Source organism: Hyalella azteca, unplaced genomic scaffold (assembly GCF_000764305.2).
Source record: "Hyalella azteca isolate HAZT.00-mixed unplaced genomic scaffold, Hazt_2.0.2 contig1550, whole genome shotgun sequence".
Lineage (NCBI taxonomy): Eukaryota > Metazoa > Arthropoda > Malacostraca > Amphipoda > Hyalellidae > Hyalella > Hyalella azteca.
In genome coordinates, this window is record NW_025931861.1 from 13,166 (window position 1) to 19,197 (window position 6,032).

The 6,032-nt window shown below is 39.6% G+C and overlaps 1 long non-coding RNA gene across 1 annotated transcript; it reads right to left on the reverse strand.

Moving 5' to 3' along the window:
- Nucleotides 1-4,406: 4,406 nt before the first annotated feature.
- On the reverse strand, nt 4,407-5,731 carry LOC108675423. Its single transcript, XR_001931108.2, has 3 exons — nt 5,419-5,731; nt 4,956-5,102; nt 4,407-4,499 (listed from the first exon to the last, which is right to left on the reverse strand). It is a non-coding gene; the product is annotated as an uncharacterized LOC108675423 (long non-coding RNA).
- Between the last annotated feature and the right edge of the window lie 301 nt (nt 5,732-6,032).

Genomic DNA, 6,032 nt, shown 5'->3' on the forward strand with positions numbered 1-6,032 from the left:
GAGATCGTAAGTTCATAAGCACATCATTGACGGCCTTTCAAGCAAAATCCACCAATCAAAGACAAGAAAATTGAGCGTAAGTACTTACGTTCACTTGAGTTTTGAAAGTATGGCCCCAGATTGAAAGCCGTGCGAAGTCTGAGCGCGAGGTTTTCGCGACCATCGTGTAAAATCCTTGATCTGCCCGAAGCTCGGCCAGTCGCTACACTCGAGCTTGTACTCTTTGTAATATGATATCCTAGCCAGCCCCTTTCTCGCGGCAACTGGTCGCTTTCAGTTGGCCGAGGAATGGCCAACAGTCGGCTATAACTAATTGGACTAGGCCGACCACTGACCACGTATTATTCTTCACCTCTCATTGAGTTTCCGGCACCATGCCAATACCCTTACAGACGACCTCGGTGCATGATACCCTTACAGACGGCCTCGGTGCATGATATACCATCGATATTCCGCCATTCCAAAATGAATTCGACTAAGAAGTTAGAATAAAGCCCTATTTAAGAATGCACCTATTCTCATGAAGACAAGACTAAAAAACTAACTTTCAAACCAGAAAATGGAACTTCCCGGAACCTTTAACATAAGTTAAGTTCAATAAGGAATCCTTTCCTCGAAATCGCATGATAGAAGTCCACATTGTAAGCCATGAATGGGTCAATAGTGAACTTATCAATCTATTTATTCTATGGGACTTATTGAATCCTATTGAAGGATATCGCACAAATTGTCACAGTTAGATAGAAACGAATGGAAAGAGCGCCTTGAGGCAATACATTGGGGCAAAATGCAAATGAAACAGTAAGTATTTATATTCAATGCCAGCTTCACATGCCCTGTAGCGGCTAAAAGTTTAATGTAAATTAATTATACGTAATCATTCGTAGAATTAGAAATAAAAATAGAAATTTCATTTATATCCCAAATGAACGTCACCTTCGAACACAGCAATAGTTTACTTATTCAGGCCATTAAGTATTTTTTATTCATTGCTCCGGAACCTCTTGTTAGAGTCCCTACTTCAAGTGGCGGAATCGCTATTGGGCGCTAAATTTTCAACAACTAAAATTATTTCATTGTTAATTATTGTTCACTGCATTTATAAGTATAACCAGGTATGACTTATTCAAACAGGGTACAATTTCTAGACTGAAGAAATAAGTGAATGAAATTCGTTTTCCTTTTCCTGCATCCATCCAAGGCTTTCAGTTGGCTGAACGCTTTAGTTTATTTACGAAGAATAAAGATGAAACTAATAATGTCAAGTACTAAGCCAAAAAATATATATATTTTGGAGGAGAAATCATGAATTAGTACAAAAAGCAGGGAAGCAGTGATCTCATTCTCCTGATAAATTGATGGTCATATATAATTATAAAACCCGACCCGGTATGAATGTTACGTAAACGCGGTCTGGAAGGGTTGAAACCTGGGGTCATACTTTCAAAACTCGCTAAGTGAACGTAAGTACTTACGCTCTATTTTCTTGTCTATGATTGGTGGATTTTGCTTGAAAGGCCATCAATGATTGGCTGATGAACTTACGATCTTTTAACTTTTTTTGAAAGTATGGCCCCTGTTCCATGGGTTTATATATCTGCCGCTGTGAGATGGCTGATGCCAGACGTAATTATCATAACGACCATCAGTAGACTTCTAAACCTTTCAATAGGAAAACAAATTACACTAAATTGCTTGTTATTTTCAACAAGGAACCTTTTAAGAATAGAAAATACGGGCATCTGTCCGGAATGCACGGTTCAGAAACGTCTTCCAGGCATGTACAGTCGCACAGGCGTCAGATATATCACTTACTTTCATGGGTCAATACGAGCATTGATACGTTATGACGATGTCCAGAAAACTGATGAGAAAAATTATGCATCAATTGACAAATTATTTAATAAAATATTTAAGGATGACTTACATCAAGAACTCCAGGTCCTCTGTTTAAGGCAGATTTCAATGCAAACCAGGTTTAACCAGCTGCGATGGGGCACTTATCCTTCAGAGATTCACCGGAAATATAATCACGACTGCCTTCTCAAGCCGGGCGAAGCTTCACGTGCCAGAGCATCGCCAGCGCCTCTACACACCACTCCTAACCACGGCTACTGTGACACTGAATGCTATGTAATGCGAATGCCCGATGCTGTGATCAGGGTTTCCAGATACAGCAAGAGAAAAAGGCTAATTTAGCTCACAAAAAAGGCCCAATTTGAAATTAATAAGAATTTTTTAAATTTAAGGTAATTTCTAACCATTTACGGTGCATGCATTTACTCTCAAGGTTTTCAGACAGCAAAAAATACACCAATTTCACCAAGTGTACAAGCTGCAGTACCGTCAATGCTACATAAGCCGCCATGCGCCAGCCTGCAGCGAATTGCGCGTTACTCGCCGACCGTTAATAAAAGTTAAAACCTTATAATAGTGGTCAGAACTATGATATTTAGGATTCAATTGCCACCTAACAACTATAAAGCTATTCGATTGGATTAAGAGAGTTTTGGCTCAGTTTTCAAAAAGCTGAGAATTATCTTTTTCATAAAAAAAGGCCCCTAAACGGACAAAAAGGCCAAATAAATTTTGTCAGTATTTAAAAAAATGCCACACTTGCGAAATTTGGCCTGAAAAAGGCCTATCTGGCAACACTGTACGACCACATGTTGCACATGGACTCAGCAGAAAGAAGGCATTGGACTGAAACACAAGTCGCTCCAGAAAAAAAAATGTGCTGCAANTTACATCGTTGGCGCTCCGATTATGAACGCGTTCAAGAACAGACTAGATAAAGCTATGGAAAAATATATGTTCAGACCTGAAATGCCTACGTAGCACCATATCGAACCCGGTGAAAGTCTAGTAGCTATTGCAAACTATCGACAGTCTTGAAAAGATATGGTCAAATGACACGATTTTAGATCTTCTGTTAACAAGTCACGAAAAGTTCATGAATCGGCGACAGGCCACATCAGGCCTACTCTTTAGCGCCGACACCACTATGTTAACTTATGTTACGTTATGTCATGAGTGTAGAACACGTGGCGAACAATGGATAGATCTAGGTCGGCGGAGAATCGAGTGATTCCGTAATTTTAGGAGCTGACACTGTAATATAATATCACTATATATCACTAGTGCTAAAAGAATCACAACCTTTCATATTATATTGAATCCAGAAACTTTAATGAAAGCGTTCGTGTCAAATATACCTGTTTTCTGCATATATGTGTTCAAAGATCTTATCTCCTGTCATTTCTAGCGAAACCTGACGACTCTTCATGATCCACAGTTTCAACGGTGGTTACAGTTCAGAGTACCATGATTGGAGCAGAGAGGCGCGGGTTCGATCCCAGCTCTGTGCGCCAGTTTCTGGTCAGAATCGGCCAATAGGCCGGGCGATTAAGCACAGCAGAATTTGAATCAGCGAGTTGCGAGTTCGAGACCGCAACAAGCTGTGGATGTTCTGCGAGGTTATGAATCGGCGACAGGCCTACGGCCTAATAAACGCTGAAACCACTATAACTCATTTATCTCGGAAAATATTCAACCCAGAGAGTGTGGATTGATGATTTGTATTTAACAAATGATTGCTTCTCTTTATTTCACTGCTCCGCACTCTCTCGGTCGAATGATTTCTGAGTTATTAGCGTTGAACCTTTTAAACTGTACGTGGCCATTTTGCTTTAAGCACTATTGCCGAGTTTTAAATGTTATTGTCGGGTGCGGAGTGGTGATTTTCATTGAATAAGTGATCGATTCAACTTATTTCATCAGTCCACACTCTCCGGGTTGAATATTTCCGAGATATAAGTGTTGAACCTCATAAACTGTACGCGTTCATTGCTGCTTTAAGCACTATTAGCGATTGCTTAATGCTAATGCCGAGTGCTTAGGGGTGATTTATATTGTATAAGTGATCGATTCATCTTATTCCATCACTCCACACTCTTTGGGCTGAATATTTTTGGGGGTTTAATCGTTGAACCTCCTAAACCGTTGCGTTAATTGCAACTTCAAGCACTGATAACGAGTGATAAATTTTTTGACGAGTGCTCAGTGGTGATGCTTGCTTTGTCGGAACCCAATTTCAATTGTGTGTACTAACACATCAATTCAGCGGATGCTGAGGTTAAAGGTGATGGATCTAAGATTTTGTACAAGGAAGGGACTGAAAACTTGACTCACGCTTGAAACATGATGGATATCGCATCGAAATTTGCTCTTATTTCGGAACTCGTGTAGATTGTTGAGTATTTGTAATTTTTAATGCTTACCCCAGCACAGGTACGTGGTATATTATAGCTGCTTTCCAGGGCGACAAAAGAACAAAACCAAGAAATTAGTTCCTTCCGTTATAAGGCAAAGACGAGAGAAAGGTAAATAAAAGTTCATTGGTTTTATCTGTAGCATTTGTAATAATAATTCGTAAAAACATTGGGTAATCGGCTAACGTTTTCAGTCAAGTCTTCGTAACTTGTGTTAATGAAGGGAACCTGCAACAGATAAAATTCGTAAATAAAGCAGCATTCCACAATTGCAGTAAGTTATTGACCTTCATACATCATTGTGCACGGATTTTTATTACATTGATTGTCCAGAGATTTTAACATTGAAAGATTTGTCAGCATTTTTTTGCCTATGGCCCATTAACGAAGTTGTTAAACCAAAGGCTTACCGAGACTTCAACACAGATTACTTAGGCGCCCTGAAAAGTATCTGCGCTGCATTGAAATACCTTGTTTTTCTAAAATAAATGGAATCGTCTATAGTGTACATGTACGATGTTCCCAAGTAATTGATCACGTTTTTGTTCACATTTATAAAGTACATAAAAGTAATTGTATATCTCTCTTTGTAATTTACCCCTTAGCTCCTAAATTAGACAAGAATTATTGCCAAATGTATCTACTATTTTCAGCAAATTATGCCGGTAGCCAAGTAGAACGCACCTGCGCTGGAGTTCAGACCTCCACCATCGAACCCGAAGGTTGTATCACTGGGGTTGAAGAGCAGGGGCGGTGGAGGGAGAAGTATGTCCGGGTCTTCCATGTCTGTGGACCCGCCGTTTGGGGGTGGTAAATTAACGAGGTCCATGCCTGTCGAAAGGTGAAGTTATCAAGTTAAAACTCACAAGAGAGATGAGAGTAACAAGGAATTTAAAAGCAAAGAAAACACCAAGCAAATTCACCATATCGATATTGAAAACGTTTCGGAGTCCAGCTCCATCATTTTGGTATTTTTTTGCTTTTAAAATCCTTGTAAACTTGCGATATAAGCAGACTGATAGTATAAGTACTTAGATGAGAATAATTTTTGCGATTCCAGTAACACAGAAATCAGGTTATCTTTTCATACAAATTTGAAGTTAGCTCTAAATTTAGGTGAGCTTAATTGCAGTCAATAAAAACTCACCTACAATGGACATCTGTGGCGGGCCGTTTTCTATGACTGACAAAGTCGTCTCTCTGCGTCCAGTTTTTTCTGTAGAACCCAAGTGAACTTTTCCCTGTAGATGGTAGGAATAAGACGAAGGAGTGGTTGAACAAGACCTCGGCGATAATCCTGTGAGTTCGGACAGAGACGTCAGACCGTCTTTCGTCGACGCTGACGACGGGCGTCTTGGGTTGACGTTCGTTTGGTGGTCCGGCGCCTCGCTCTCACTGCAACAACGTGCCGATTTTCTTCCCAGTTTCTTCTTTAGAATGATGCACAGGAGGCAGCATACGATAACTGAAAATAAATACCACAAGTTTATACACATCTTCTACATTTACTGCCAGCTAGCGCAAACAAGTTACAAACCAAATATTCGAAATTGACAAGTATGAAAATGAATTTTACATAGAGGCTATATTTATTTTACTAGTACAATCGATACTTTTCCAAGATGTTGAGGGATCATAAGAAAACCTAACTGTGTGGAGTTTTTCAAACTGGAAACAACATGGCAAATCTTTAATCGTTCAAGACTATAGGCAAACAACGGGAGTTTGCCAAAAATTACAAAAGTGATAACCATCATTATC